General features: G+C 44.3%; 1 protein-coding gene across 1 annotated transcript in view; it reads right to left on the minus strand.

The window, feature by feature from the left end:
• map2 (microtubule-associated protein 2) overlaps positions 1-15070 on the minus strand; it is a 48136-nt gene extending 33066 nt beyond the window's left edge. Inside the window, exons 1-2 of the mRNA XM_029847794.1 lie at positions 14984-15070; positions 3979-4031 (exon numbers count right to left, since the gene is read on the minus strand). The gene's annotated coding sequence lies outside the window, so the exon portion shown is untranslated. The remainder of the gene's footprint in view (positions 1-3978; positions 4032-14983) is intronic.
• Between the last annotated feature and the right edge of the window lie 1212 nt (positions 15071-16282).

The raw sequence follows: 16282 nt of genomic DNA on the forward strand, positions 1-16282 counted from the left end.
GCTACGGAGCTCAATTGAAGGCAATTAATTTAGCGTCTGCAGGCTACAAATTTAAAGAGTACTTGGGGGCTAATTAAATTTGTCTTCTTGCATTTTAAAATATTTTATTTTCGCAGCTTCAGGGCACCTTTAACAAATCCAGTCCAACACAAGTAGAATAATTGTTCTACGCGGCGTTTGATGATGAATCTAGGTCTTGGATGGGAGTTTTCACAACTTGCATGAGTTTTAAAATTCCAATTTACCAATTTCTCCTGTATGATATTGTAATGGTATGGATCTGTACATCTGTGCAACATCTGTAGGTTGTAATAAAATAATACCATTTATCGGTGGAGTGATCTTGAACAGGGCCTGAGTCCAGGTTTCACCATTGAGAACTACTGGACATCCAGTCAGATCCCTATAATCTGATATTTTTACACATTAGATCAGATATTTTTACACATTAACCTTTGTCATTTTGGTCCATTTTGGAGAGAGAGAGTAAATTGTTCTGTCTCTGAGGGGGGCTCATCCAGCATCCACCTGTCAACACATATTTAATGCACTCAGCAGGGGGTAAAGTGGAGGTGTTCGTGATTGTGCGTGTGTGTGTGTGTGACATTATGTGTGACTCTGCGTGTGTCCCAAAATCAACATTTTACTAGCAAAGTGAAGACATTTATGGGAAGTGAGGATGGGCTTGTCTTTGCAGTATTGTAGTATTTATTAAGACATAAAGTGCATTTCTTTTCAGTTACTGAATGCTTTTTAATGTAAAGGTGTGTAAAACTGTACTATAAGCCTAAAAATATTAATACTACATCGCATCATTTAAGGATTCCGGTATGGGAGGAAAGCATCTTTCCAAATAGGTTGATTTTTGCACCATTTAAATATGAAAACAGTGATGAAAATAGTGCAAAAATGATGAGGCAATGCAGTGAGTCGCTGGCTGACTGAAGCCATATGACACCAAATACCAAGACTAACAGCAACAAGCTGCAGGTTCCTGCTGCAGTTCCTGGAGCTTTATTACATCAGTGAAGCAGCATGTGAGCTGTCATGTCCAGTCCCAGTCACGGTAACTTCTGCTGGGGTTTATTGAAGCGCTTGGTGGCCCCTTTCAGGAGCGATCACCTCACTGCTCACGTTAGCTTGTTAAAAAGGACACATTTGAGTTATGTGCTTTAAAAAGGCTTTAAAAACAAAAAGAAAAAAAACCCAACATATTTTATCACCTTAATCTTGAGGAATCTACATTTATGGGATGGATCTATTGGATGTTAGTCCTGAGGCCAAACTCTGGCCTTTGATTGACCTCCTGTTTGTATTCTGCAGAGTTCTACAGCTTCTCTTGGGTCCATCATCTCTTCATTTCTCTCACTTTGATCTGACATAGTGCCATCGTTCACGCTAATGCCGAAGCGCTCCTCACTCCTCCTGAAGTGTCTTGCATCAGCAGGACTGAGTGTGCACCAAAGTCCTCAGAGTTCATTCACAGGCTGCGCTAAGCTGGCTGAAGGTCGGACGGAGACGAGTGGAAGATTACTTCGCAGCTTTCTGAACCTTTTCTCCAAGTTTCCTGACAAACAAATGGACAAATGCGGGACGAAAGGGACACAGAAGTCATAAAAACTCTGGAGGCTAAAACAGCAGCTTTTATACCAATTCTGACTTATATGTGTGAGCACCTTGACGACGGGGAGCCGGTGAGTGGGACGAAAATTGAGAGACAAAGAGAAGAAAAGACGCGGCGAGGTGAAGGTGGTGTGGGAGGGAGGGAGGGAGGGGGGCCGTCGGTGGGGTGGGGGTCGAGGCCATTACATCACCGCTGCAGTGGCTGACATTAACAACCCCCCCCCATCCCCAGTCACTGCCATTAACCAACACATGGTTACGACATCCATCCCTTTTATTTCTGTGAGGATGAAACGGCATTAAAGTGCAACGCCGAGGAGAAGCTGAAATATGAAGACACAATTAACGTGTTTACTTCACCATTAATCACATGGAACACGGCGTGTGCACAGCCAGACGGCTCGCTCAGCACAAACTTTCCCCCTTTGTGTTGCTTCAGGCGTCCTTTACATTTGTTCGGCCGACATTAAATGCTGGCGAGACGTAATGCGATCAGCTCCTGCGAGCTCCTGTTCTGATATCACAGTCACTCGACCATCTGGAGCACAAAAACACCACAATGGCTTGGATGGCGCACGCAAAGCTCTGGGAGCGTCGGCTTTCAATGGGTTTTTGCCGTTCCACCAGCGGCTTTTGAGTTATTTGCAGCACCGGGTCCGTCAGGTGGGATGAGCTTGAATCTTTAATGTGGATTTCAGGACATTAAAACCATTCTCCCGCAGATGTGACGCTGTAGCCACTCCTGATGTGAATGACAACGAGACCAGGGGAAATGTGCTTGTTGGGTGGCTGTCAGTTTTTGCTCCGTCATGTTCCCAGTCCTGCTTCATATGCTGATCCAGGCTAATGTTTGCACATTTACTGGGAATGTTCTGGTAGCCAGACTGGGAGACCACATAACTCTGTCAATAAACTGGAGCACTAGGCTGTCTGAGGGCACATATACACATTTAGTGATTTGGTCCACTCTTAACGAACCAAGGTTCATTTCTGAACCAAACAAGTTAACTCTTCTCCACTTCATGGGTCAGTTTACTTTCACTTGTCGTTCACGTACTGTGACTGGAAATGGACTACCTAGAGAATCAAAGAGAGGAAGTAAACCAAAGAAAAGAAGTGAACCAGAGAGGAAGTGAACCAAAGAGGAAGTAAACCAAAGAAAGGAAGTGAAACAGAGAGGAAGTGAACCAGAGAGGAAGTGAACCAAAGAGGAAGTGAACCAAAGAGGAAGTAAACCAAAGAAAGGAAGTGAACCAGAGAGGATGTGAACCAGAGAGGAAGTAAACCAAAGAGGAAGGAAACCAAAGAAAGGAAGTGAACCAGAGAGGACGTGAACCAGAGAGGAAGGGAACCAAAGAGGAAGGAAACCAAAGAAAGGAAGTGAACCAGAGAGGACGTGAACCAGAGAGGATGTGAACCAGAGAGGATGTGAACCAAAGAGGAAGTGAACCAAAGAGGAAGTAAACCAAAGAAAGGATGTGAACCAGAGAGGATGTGAACCAGAGAGGAAGTAAACCAAAGAAAGGAAGTGAACCAGAGAGGATGTGAACCAAAGAGGACGTGAACCAGAGAGGAAGTAAACCAAAGAAAGGATGTGAACCAGAGAGGATGTGAACCAGAGAGGATGTGAACCAGAGAGGATGTGAACCAAAGAGGAAGTGAACCAAAGAGGAAGTAAACCAAAGAAAGGATGTGAACCAGAGAGGATGTGAACCAGAGAGGACGTGAACCAGAGAGGACGTGAACCAGCATAGTAAGGGTGGTCACGTGCACACAAGCAAGCCCAAAATGTGGCCATTATCTATGAACCGCGCCACTCGCTGCAGCCTGCGGGAAATAAATGTGGACGTTTGTGATGGTGACCTGTCCTGAAAATTGACAAGCTATAATAGACCGACTCAATAAAGCGTTTCTATGTTTTCCCGCTGCTGCAACCACCACATAATCAAGTTTACTGATGAGGAACCCGAGTTTTGTCTTCTGTCTTGATACCGAGCAAGAAATAAAGAAAGTCCCATTCAAATAATACAAATGGTTGCAAATCAATCCGAGATTCGAGCCACTGAATGAAGGCAAACACTTCCTCTGGGAGTGTCTGGACGACTCGTGCACATAGAAGCTCACGAGCCGCTGACGACTGAGGTTCAGCAGATCATTTGTGTATTCACACATGCTGACAGGCAGGAAAGAGACAGATAGAAACACGTCTGTTCTACAGCGAGGATTAGGGGGAAAAGAAACACAGTGACGCAGCATCTTTGCAGCAGCACCTTCATCCGTGAAGAGCGGAGCGAGAGAGAGAGAGGCGAGAGAGTGAGAGATGACAAGAGAGAGGGGGGATGGTGTGAGACCCACCTGGCGAGATGAACTGCTGTCCCTGGCTCCAAAGAAGGGATAACATCCGAGACCTGAATGGGTAAAACGGAGGGATAACAGAGGGAGGGAGGAGAAAGTGGAGAGAGGGAGTGGGAGAGAGTGAGTCGTTTTTGGGAGTGCAGTAGGGGGCGCTGTTGATAACACACACACACACACACACACACACCCTGACAGACAAATAAAAGTGAAAAAGCAGCCTGGGGTGGAAGATTATGCATGTCAGTGGTGCCCGATCAGCTGAGGATGGATGATGTTTGCGTGCAGCAGTGTGACGTGACGTGTTTGAACAATGCAACATAATAATGTCCTCAGTGCTTCTTACAGACAGGGGGCACATTAATAATCTCTTGGAGTAGTACAGATGTAGTCTTAAACCCATCCAGCCTGGTCCACCCCTCTAATATCGCCCCCTACTGGCAGCAGACCACATGGAAGGAAGAATAACTTTTGATGTCAGTTTACTCTGGCTCCATTGGGTCAAACTAAAGACAGACAGTTCAGCAACACGGCAGCGTATCAGGCTCGCACCGGGATCAGACACTGTCTGTCTGAGTTACCGTCATCATTTAGCACATCGTTACAAGCTTTTAGGTCACTGTGCGAAGAAGCTAAACACACAAGCTTTCTGAGGAGGAGCAACGTGAAGTGGTGTATGAAACAGTCACACAGTTCTGTTCAAACCTGATCATTAACCAAAAATCTTGGTCTCAACACAGCTGACACTACACCCTAAGAGAGATCCCTCCCCCCACTTATTTACCACCGGGTGCAAAACCAATACTCTGGAGACACAACAGGCATATCTGACAGGCTTCCCTGTCTCTCACCAGTTCTCACTGACTCATTTAGCAGGCAATAATTACTAGGCGAGCAAAAGCTGTGATGAAGTGTAAAAATACAATTTTTCTTCAGTTACTGCTGCGTCAGTGTCACGTACAAGGTGAAGCGTCGCTAAGCAAACGTTACAAAACTCCCTCTAACCTGTATAATTTGGGGATTTGGGATGAAGTCACTGGCTTCCAGGCAGTCTGTCCACAGAACAGAAAGGGGGGGCTAAGAGTGCAGATCTCCATTAGCATCCAAACTGCTGCAGTGGATTTTGGGAGGAGCCAGGTGAGTGTTAAAGCGTGTTAAACTGCACGCCAGCGGCGTGGTTATAATGGAAAAACAGTTTCTCAGGTCAGATGTGGGAAAATTCTCTTGGTGCCAGCAGGTTTGCTGTATATTAGCGCTCTTGTAAAGCAGCATTGATTGTTTTTGTGTCCGCCTGTGTTCGCTAAGACACCGACAGAACACAAGGGTTAAAAAGTGCAACAGCAATCCTCCAGGAAAAGCAACAAGAGCTCATTATGTCAGCCGGATGGACACCTCAGGAGGCACAACGGTGGAAGCAGCAACTAAAGTGACACTAGCAACGAAAGAAAAGAGAGCAAATAGTAAAACACTGGCCTTACTTTTTGTGTTACAGACTCCAATGCTGTAAATACACAAAACTACAGTATTGACTAAATTAGGAATAAAACAGACTAGAAAATGTGAACAGTTTTAGCATTTTTATTCTTTTTTCCCCCCAACATGTGGGATATTTAAAAACAAGAGCAGATATCTGGGTCTCATTATTCAGGCAGTTTTATATCACAAGCTAATTAGCTACTTTCTGGTCAACATACAGCACAACCCTTAATTTAGCATCTGCTGCCCTAATTCAACACTTTCTCCTCTGTTTCTGCCACTTTGGCTGCTTTTAGCTTGTAACCACAAAAAGGAATCTAAATTATTTCCAAAAGAAAAAAATTAGCAATGTAAAGATGTAACTGAAGGGATAATGAATTAGATCATGTTAGACCATATTAGACCATGTTTCTTTTGATTTAGCTAATTAGACATGATTTTGATATCTGTATCACAATAAATACTGCCACCATAATACCAAACATGTGGATTTATCTAATAATTCACCCTCTAAATATAGTCTTTTCTCATTTTCATAGCAGTGAAATAATATTAGAAGTATAGAAATATCAGGAATACTAAAAGGACCCCTCCATTACTGTATTTCTTTGTCATTCCAGCAGCATCTAAACGCCGTGACCGCCAGAGATTCCACCATATGGACATCAGCTCAAAGGCTTCAGATGGCGCTGCTCTTTGCAGCCTTTTCACAGCGTCTTTATGAGTCTGCGTGGGCTGCAGTATAAACAGCACAGCTCAGTAATGTTAGCGGCAAGCTGGTGATCTAGTGGCATGAACGCTCCCCAGGCTGCTAACACACACGTGCGCATGCATGTACACACACGCACACTGTTCAAACACTCACATGCACTCTGTGGTTGTTTATCAGCCTACTGTTTTTCAAAATGTGTGTAAGTGTAATACCTGTGATGTTTAGTAAGTGTCATGTATAAAATGGCCATCCCTTACAGGTTTTATTGGATTCCATTTTGCCATTTCGACAGGTCTAATTTATTTCATTTGTTGCATCTGGCAGCTGAGCGGATGCCTTTAGCAACAAAAGCTTCAGCTTTTCTAAAGAAACAGAATTTATGAACAGCAAAATTGCATCAACTCTTTGTCATTATTCTCATCAACGTTTGCAAACCGAACCTGTTGTGTGAACTGTAAAGAGAATTCAGCTGTAAATTTTGGAAAATGAAACACATTAGTTTCCAGGAGAGACGTCACTGTCTGTCAATGAAAGTTCTCCACTGACAGTGATTGTATTTAATATATGAAACATAATTTTATCACTAACCAAGAGTCAGATAAACTATATAAAATCATTGAAGAATATTGACATAAATATACAGAGGTTACTTTAGTTACAAATTTGTCTTTTTCTTCCTAGAAGAAAACTCTCTTTATGAGTGTCTAATGGCACAGTTGGTCAGTTTATATGAATTTAACACAATTCTGTGATTATTTATTCACATACTCGTGTTATCTTTAAATATTTATCTGGAATTTTCAAGCATGAGCTTGCATGTATATTCTGTTTTTCCTCAGAAGCTGATGAGCTGTCACAGGAAACCTTTAGAAGCTTCTTTCAGGATGGAGGAACCAATAATCAAGATAAAAGCATGGTTAGATGTTTGTTGTTATGGAAACCAGGATATATAATTAGTGAGCCATTAATTATAAAATGATCTCTCTCAGTAAGTTCACTCACGACCAGTTCTTAAAATGATTTCAGGGCAGAACTGCAGAGGGAGCAGCTCGACATGCTTTTTTTAGAAGGACAACCTGAACTGGGTGATCAGAGATTTCTTTCTTTTGAATGCTAATTGGTGGAGGAAGCAGGGCGACTCTCCGTCATTAACAACGCTACAGTGCCACTGAGAGGCAGGAGCCCAAGGTGTTCAGCCCTGAGGATGTGCTTATCAGCCAATAATAATTTATTCCAGTGTGTGTGTGTGTGTGTGTGTGTGTGTGTGGGTGTGTGTGTGTGTGCGTGTGTGTGTGTGGGTGTGTGTGTGGGTGTGAGTCACTGGTGGGTGTATGGATGGTTGCTATGAGCCTTGACGAGAAGCCACTCAGTTTCCACGGCAACCCTCGAACTCAGTCACTGTCTCCATGGCAACAGATAACAGCTGATTCAGCCCCAGTGGTGGTTCATATCACATAGCTTTTTAAAAAGCTCCAGACAAACACTAATGGAGAAGCTGCTTTCAAAGTCCATCTCACATCCAAATAGCAGCAAACGCCACATTTGATGGCTTCAGACGTCCACACAAACTAACCAGCGTAGAAATTAAAAAAACATTCCCTACAAGATCAACGAAGTAGTGATTCATTCTCACAACAGATGTGCTGTTTTTCTTGCTTAATATATGTTCACATTCACGTATTTATGTAAATACTTATCACAGGACACGTTCACACTCAGCAGTTAAACATTAAAAGTGCCCGATTAATAAATTTTAGTCGCTCAAATACCATCAAAACTGAACCGAATGCACACCTAGATGTGGGTGTGTGTTAAGCAATATGGTTCCAAACATAATTTTATCTAAAACATAATAACATTATTGTGGCATCATTCCAGGAAAGTCACTCCACACATGTCCTAATGTGATATTCAGATTGTTCAAGTATTCAGAAATGTATGCGATGGAATGGAAAAACTGGATTGAAGCTGATATAATTTGGGTTTTAGCCCAACAAGCGCTGGGATGAAGGAAAAGACGTGGAATAACACAGGAACCAGACTCTAAACCTCCACGTAATCCACAGAGCTGCTGATAATCGATAGGCGACGGCCGCAAGACACCGAACATCAACTCCAATGACGAGTGCAGCGCCGTGAAATATGAGCCCATTTTCACCAGCACAACTCGCAGCAGATGAAAACAACAACGCAACAGTTTTTAATTTTCCATTAGTCTCACTGTATTTATCATTTTAGAGCGTGCCAAAAAGAATAGCTGGGATGGGGGATGGGGAGGGGACGCTCAACACAACACAACAGGGTCACCAGAGGCTGAATTCATTGGAACACAACAATACTCTATTCTATAGCACTGTATTTTAATTGATTGTATCCACCTATAGCAAGAAACCTGCAGTCTTTGAATATCTAATGCTTAAAATGATGGAAGGAAGGTTTAAAGAAAAGGGGGTAATGTGTTGGAATGAACGTGTTATTATGTGTATTCATCACTTCTCTAACACATTAACATTAATATAACATTAATATATAGCTATATATAAATATATGTATAGCTGTCTAAGATGGAAAAAATGCTGCTGAGGCTTTTCTGCCGAGGCGTGACTCTCTTCACGTGTTCTCGGGGGTTTTCAGATGGACACATGCTTAAAAAGACACACCTGCTTAGCCTGTCTTTTAAAGAAATACATTTTTATAATGGTAGTATTTGATTTCAAACATGAACAGAGCGTACATCACTGCATCGCTGCCAGTTGGTGCCAGGTTGCCATGGTAGCAAAGGAAATAAAAGCATGGACTGATACAGCAGCTTGTGTAAAGAATAAACAAAAGGTGGGCTTAAAACATGACCTTGTGGCACTCCGGTATTCCTATTTGATAGATTGATTCCTCCTTTTTTCCCCTACAGCAGCGATAAACACAGAATCATCTACTGGGCACATCAAAAAGAAGGTGAACTGGACGTCCATTAGAGAGCAGCAAGGTTTGCTGTTCACATATAAGGGTGGTGGGCGGTTTGAATGAATGGCTGTGAGCAAGAGGAGCAACAATCTCAGGGTTCTGTGCAATATTTTAAAAGTATCCCATATATTAAAAGAGCCACGAAGGGCACACAGCTGCAGCGTTGAACAGATGGAACTAGGAAATACAATCGATAGAAGGATGTGTACGTCCATTACCTGCCTGAAATGTGTTCCTCGGGCTCATAGCTATACCATAGAACGCTTCTAAAAATCCATTTGACTTATAATAACGTCCAATCCCAATACACAGTTCTACTGCTGACAGGCTCATTTAAATCTACTGACGTTATTTAGACTTTGGGGCACAACCATTACCTACTTTATTAAATAGGTTACTACTACACAACAACAACAACAGAAAAACAAACCTCCACCGAAATAATGTTAACAGTGGTTTGCATATTAGTCATTTTGAACTGAAAGGCACGTTCTGGGACTGTGTTTCCATCCCATTTTCTCAGACTGGGAGGTTCCAGCTCACACATAATCTTGTAAAATCTTGCTCTTAATCCTGGTAATCTATTGACCACTGTGTTGTTGGGCTGCACTCATGTGTAGCTTCCGTTTATGCTCTTACATTTAACCTCATGGTTTTCATTGTTATTAAGTTAAACCAGACAAAGGAAACGAGAAATTGAGAGCAGACCAACAGACGTCATGATGCTCCTCATGTTTTCAACGTGGTGTCACATATTTCAACGAAAAAAAAGAAAAAAATCCATATGGGCAAAGCAGTTTAAGCTAACGCTGGTGCTCCGTAGCCTTGTATTTTCAAAATGAGGAATGTATAAGGAGAATACTACTTTACATGATATTCATGATCTAATGACCTAATGAATGTGAGTTATGACATGTACACTATCTTTAAATCAGAGCCTATTACATTGAATTCAATCCTGCTGGGGAACTCCTCTCTAAGAAGCTTTGGTAGCCATTTATATTCCGCTCTATCACAGATTACCGCAGCATGATTTACAGCACATTTCAGGATCAGATAAACAGGGACAACTTAAGGAAGGCTGGAGAATATTCATGATGTCGCTGATATTGATTTCTATTTTACTAATTAGACAAGGCAGTGGTGGGTGGAGGGAACCTGTCAGGGGTCCCACGGGAGGACACTTGAGCCATCTTGAGGGGTTAAACCCCCTGATCAATCTCCAGTAATCATTCTTTTAGGTAACACAGCAGAGGCGGCTCATTTTCATGTCCAGGTATCAAACCAGCTGTTTATTTTCTTAAATAAAAGCAGATGAAACTGCAAACCGATCCTCAATCAGGCACACACTCCCACATATGCCAATGTATGAAATATGAATGCTGATACACACACACACACGCACACGCACACACACACACAACCACATAGGCAGTGAATAGTTTGGTAAGCTGTGACTCACCGCCCTTTTTTCCTGGTTCCTCCCACACATGTTTTTCTAAATCTCTTCTATTTCTTTCAGCACTCTTGTGCTATTGGTTGAGGAGCATATGGCTGATGCTAAAAACAAATCGCCTCCCCATTCAAAATTCCGCCCATTATTTACCATTTTTATGCAAATATATGCACCCATCCAAAAGCTGCTTTTAGAAATCGGGGAGGGTATTTGTTATTGTGCCGGTCTTATGTCAATACTCATCTGAAATTAGCATCAAATGTATTGATTGAAATAATTTCACGCAATTTTACCGGTATTTATTTTACTATTTTCAGTTTAGTTTACCAAAGCATTATACAGTATAAGAATTGAGAACCGTTAGGCTTTAGTTCCATAAACTAGACCTTTCTAAAAATGACTAAACAGCAGCTTTGTGTCTAAAGAAATGCTGTAAAGGGATGTTTTGTGTCCTGGAGTCAGCAGTAACAGAACAGAGGGAGACAGGGTGTGAGGACTCCTGTGGATTTGACTGAACACCCTTGGAATCACAGCACAGCTCCTTTGATCTCATTTTGAGACAAAGGAAAGTGAGGAACGAGGGTCGAGTGTGTTCCCAGGTATTTAAGTACTGCTGAGGCCATCGTTCTCCTGAAGATGGGAGAGTCTGGAGCCTTCAGTTCAGAGCACAATAGCATGGCTAAGGTGGTGTCCATTGATACACGTCTGCATTAATACACAATTCAAGGATCTTCGCCTTCCTCGCTGCTTTGATCTGTGACTACCCCGTTACTGTTGAGTCAGTCCAGACAGTCAGACAGATGTTAGAACTGCGAGTATCTGCTAGCGCGCCCTGTGGCACCGACGCTGCAGACACCGGCTCGGCAGCTGGTGTCTGGCCTTCTTTCACCAACCCTGACCTGAAAATGCTTCAGCATGTCAAGAACAGTTTGCTGTCACACACGCATCCTTGGCCCCGTGCCCATCAGCATGCCGCTAACTATGATAGCAGCAACCTTGTCAATGTCACGCTTTAATATGTATCTACGACCAAGATTTTGTGGCGTTACAGGACATCAGGACAGCTCTAAAAGTACAAATAACAGTGTCTGTTTAGTCAAATTCATGTTATACTTGCTGTTGCTACGCATGCTCCGTCTTTGGCCTTCAATAAACTGTAATCTGAATGTTCACAGGTGAATAGCCTGTAACCATGACGACGCAAAAGCAGCATAATGAAGGAGAATGCCACCGTCCTGCCGCCTGTTCCGTCGTTTACGTAACAGGCGGTTACAACGGCATTTTTAGTTTGTTTTTACTGATATCGCTATCATGGCTCATCGCTGTCATCTTCATTCAGTCGCACAAGAAAACCTGGAGCCATGAGAGACTCTGGCAGCAGGCTGGCAGACGGGCTGCTTGAGTGTTTTACTGCTGCTGCCAACAATTCTGACACAAGCGCGTCTCTGTCCTTTTGTGCGGAGCCTCCTCGGCACTCACACACACACACACACACACTAACACACAGCATTACATCAATCAGTCACTGTGACATGTCAGGCCTGCCTGCCGCGTGTGAATCCAGCTGACTAAGTATCAGGATTAGATTACCTCACTGACACGCTGACGTACACTAAATCTGACCTGCAGTACGCGGAGCTACATGTGCGAGAGGCCACTTCCTGAGGCGCCGTCTCCCCTTGTACCAAAGTGAGGGATAAACAGTCGGCGCAGGGACGGCGTCGCGCAGTCATCCTAAAGTCATTTCTGAAGTCGAATGGTTTTTGGAGACGGACACGAGCTCGCGGCGCGGTTTAGATGGCCCAGAGCGGCAATGTGCTGATATGGTAACGCCATAAAGGCGAGGACGCGTCAACACGGGGACGCATGTAGCGTACAACAATCAGAGCTCATTAGTGCTGACAACAAGTGTGATCACAGCACAAATCCCCAGTTTAACCTAATTATCCGAAGGATTTCTCAGCGGCTAAAAACAGCACAGTGTTATGTTCAGAACCTAAACTACCCACTGGTCACTGGAGAGGGGAGGTTTTTCAGTTTGTAGTGTTGTTTAATCTCTGTTATAATGTTAAACAAGGACATTATTGTCCCAATTTGAACCCTTTTCTATGAATACTGACGATAATTTTAGACGTTAGTTCAAATTTCAGCATTTTGAACTTTTCTTCTTCGGCGTTATTGTCACAAATTGGAATTTGGGGTCAGAGGTCAAGGCGTCCGCAGCCTAACATGGCACATATTGTACAACCGTCCCTCCAATTGAGCATGATTTGTGGAGAGACTAAACGTCACAGGTCAAAGGTCGAGGTTACAGCTCTATCAGGAGCATCCCATGATTTTGAACTTGGGATCTGAGTAAAGACTTGAGGATTGTGGTTCATTTCACCTAATTAACAACTTCAACGCAAAAATGAGCTGGCTTGCAGGTCTTTAAGGTCAAAGGTCAGTGCAAACATGTGTTTCTGACCATTAGGAATCAAATATTCTCAGTCAACCATCTCCACCTTTCAAAACCATCACAAATGATGCATCTTAATCATTAAAAGAACATCTGTACCGTTTAAAACACATAAATAACGCGACATGTTTTATTTTGGCTGCATTTTCACCCTCTTTAACTGTATCCTGCAGGTGGCGCAATATCTGCCAGGCATAGATCCAGCTGCTAGGAGCAAAGAAAAGCCGTTCAAAGGCCTCTGTAAAGAACGGTCACAGGTGTGGTTCCTCTATCTGATATTCAACTGATGTGCGGCCTCCTGCTGTGGAGCGCAGCACAGGCAGTGATTCATTAGCTCAGGTACAGACTGCCCATTCATCACCCCGACATCTGCACTTTGAGCCAATCTCCCGCCACATAAATATTTATTACAGCGGCGTTCATCTAAAACAGAAACGCTTCCTCCGATGAGGGGGGGGTTTTTATGTAAAAGAGAGGAAAACCTGGCTGCTTCCGGAGAGCTTCGCTCCCTTCGGAATGTGATGTCAGGAAAATCAGGCAGCAATTCCTCTGCACGGCACAACAAATACGAGGGAAGCAGGACCAGATGCTGATACCTGGATGCTCTGAGTGTAAAGTGTAAGGAAGCACCAGGCCTGGCCTGAGAATAAAACCAAAAAGAATCACTGTGCTGATGTTGGAAGAAATCTGAGAGACCGTCTGTGGCTTCAAGATGATCTGCCTAGATTAACTTTTTTTTTCTACCTCTGTTAGCATAAATCAAATCAAATTAAACTGCCGGCATAACTGTATCAAATAATCATGGCAATAGAATGTGTTGCATTCGTTGTCCCCCTTACTAAATGAATGAGTCAGCAGTAGCACCGGAGCAACATTTGTCAGGAACGTGACATGTTTACCACAAGAATAACAGAGGCTGTTTTTGTTTTGTTTTTTTTTTAAAAAGGAGAGAAATAAGGCTGTGGACAGCTGAAGGTCCTGCTGACGGCCAGCCTGGCTTTACAAGAGCTCGAATGCCAATTCACTCACTCAGTGAGAAGCAGCCCAGTGCTGCTGTCTCATCTGGGATGCATCAGGCATTTAAATGAGCCTCCTCCTGCTGCTGCTGCTGCTGCTGGAGAGCAGCAGGGACAGTGGGGATCAATACCTGCTGCTGTATAGGACAGGCCTGGAGAGTGAGGGAACGGTGCTCCTGGAGCTCACCAGGGTGAGGCAGGAGATCAGTGGGGGGGTACCAGCCCTGCACACCAGCATCAGTGATGAATCGGGGGTCCAGCGAGAAGCTCAGGTCTTCATGGAACGACCATTTCATGCTGGATCGCAGCAGCTGGGAAACCAGTCGTGTCACTGGCCAGGCTGCACATTTGTGCACGAACCAACCGACATGACTCAGCACGTTTTCGCCCTTTTGTCTGGCACGTCTTCACGCACTACATTCCAACATCTCTGCACAGGTCGGGATCTTTGAGTCAGATCTGAAAGGATCTGTGCAGCCTGGGTCTGACGCCGCAGCCGCAGCCCGCATCCTCCCGCAGTGAGCGCGGCGCACATTTATCCGCTTCACCATGACAACAAACCCCGACAGCGGCGCGCCTAATTGGCCCGAGAAGCACTTATCGATTAGCTGTCGTGATTATTTGATTAGGTTGGATTTTTTTTCTGATCGGCGCAGCTCACCTCTCTGGCTGAAATGAGACAGCACGAAAAGCTCTGCTACAGACGAACAATGCGTCCTTTCTCCAGCCTCTCTCTCACACACACACACACGCACGCACGCACGCACGCACGGAGGGACGCCTCATCATGTCAGCTTCACCGGCTGCCCAAACGCTCCTTCTGGCCGGGTTGAAAAGCCACCATGAAGGCTGACATGATGCGTTTGTCCCCATTTCTGCTCCCTCCTCCTGTGCACGCGCAGCTGAAAGGAACATAGAGGTGTTTTTACCTGTTCGGCGCAGTGTCTGGCAGTGAACTCCCGCTCCGTCGGACACACTCACGCAGGTTCTGCAGCGCCGCGATTACCGTAATGACAGGAAGAGACCCACCGCCCAACTGGCCCCGTCTTCTACAGGAATTACGGTTTTGAAACATTTAAACTCATTTACATTTTGGTGAATTGCTCACTATCCAATTGTTTTACGTGTGTCACTAGAAAACGTTCTAAACGATGCTGATTCTAAATTGAAAAGCGGCACAAATAACAACTTCCATGTTTGAAGGCTAAAATTGCTCCTTTCATGGAAATCTCATCGTTTCCCGTTTGGACGAATTTGCAAAATATTCTGTGTGTGTGTGTGTGTGTGTATACACTGCTCAAAAAAATTAGAGGAACACTTCAAAAACACATCAGATCTAAGGGGGGGTGATCTTGAATATCTTTCCTGATAAAAAGTAAGTGATGTATTAGTAACAAAATGATGGCACATAATTTGATAGAAATAAAAAATGATCACCTTTTAGGGGGTGTCAAAGACACCCCAAAAATGAAAGTGAAATAATGATGCAGCAGACGGGTCCATTTTGCCAAAATGTCATTGTAGCAACTCAAAATGATTCTCAGTAGTTTGCGTGGCCCCCACGTGCTTGTACGCATGCCTGACAACGTCGGGGCTCCTAATGAGACGACGAATGGTGTCCTGGGGATCTCCTCCCAGATCTGGACCAGGGCATCACTGAGCTCCTGGACAATCTGAGGATCAACCTGGATGGACCTAAACATGTTGCAGAGGTGTTCTGTTGGGTTTAGGTCAGGTGAACGTGGGGGCCAGTCAATGGTATCAATTCCTTCATCCTCCAGGAACTGCCTGCATACTCTAGCCACATGAGGTCGTGGACCAGGAGGGACCCAGGTCCCACTGCACCAGTGTAGGTTCTGACAATGGGTCCAAGGATTTCATCCCGATACCTAATAGCAGTCAGGGTGCCATTATCTAACCTGTAGAGGTCTGTGCATCCTTCCAGGGATATGCCTCCCGGACCATCACTGACCCACCACCAAACCGGTCATGAATGATGTTGCAGGCAGCAGAACGTTCTCCGTGGCATCTCCAGAACCTTTCACGTCTGTCTCGTGTGCTCAGGTTGAACCTGCTCTCATCGGTGAAGAGCACAGGGCGCCAGTGGCGTAGTTGCCAATTCTGGTGGTCTATGGCAAATACCAATCGAGCTCTACGGTGCCGGGCAGTGAGCACAGGCCCACTACAGGACGTCGGGCCCTCAGGCCGCCCTCATGGAGCCTGTTTCT

The sequence above is a fragment of the Takifugu rubripes genome, chromosome 1, assembly GCF_901000725.2.
Source record: "Takifugu rubripes chromosome 1, fTakRub1.2, whole genome shotgun sequence".
NCBI lineage: Eukaryota > Metazoa > Chordata > Actinopteri > Tetraodontiformes > Tetraodontidae > Takifugu > Takifugu rubripes.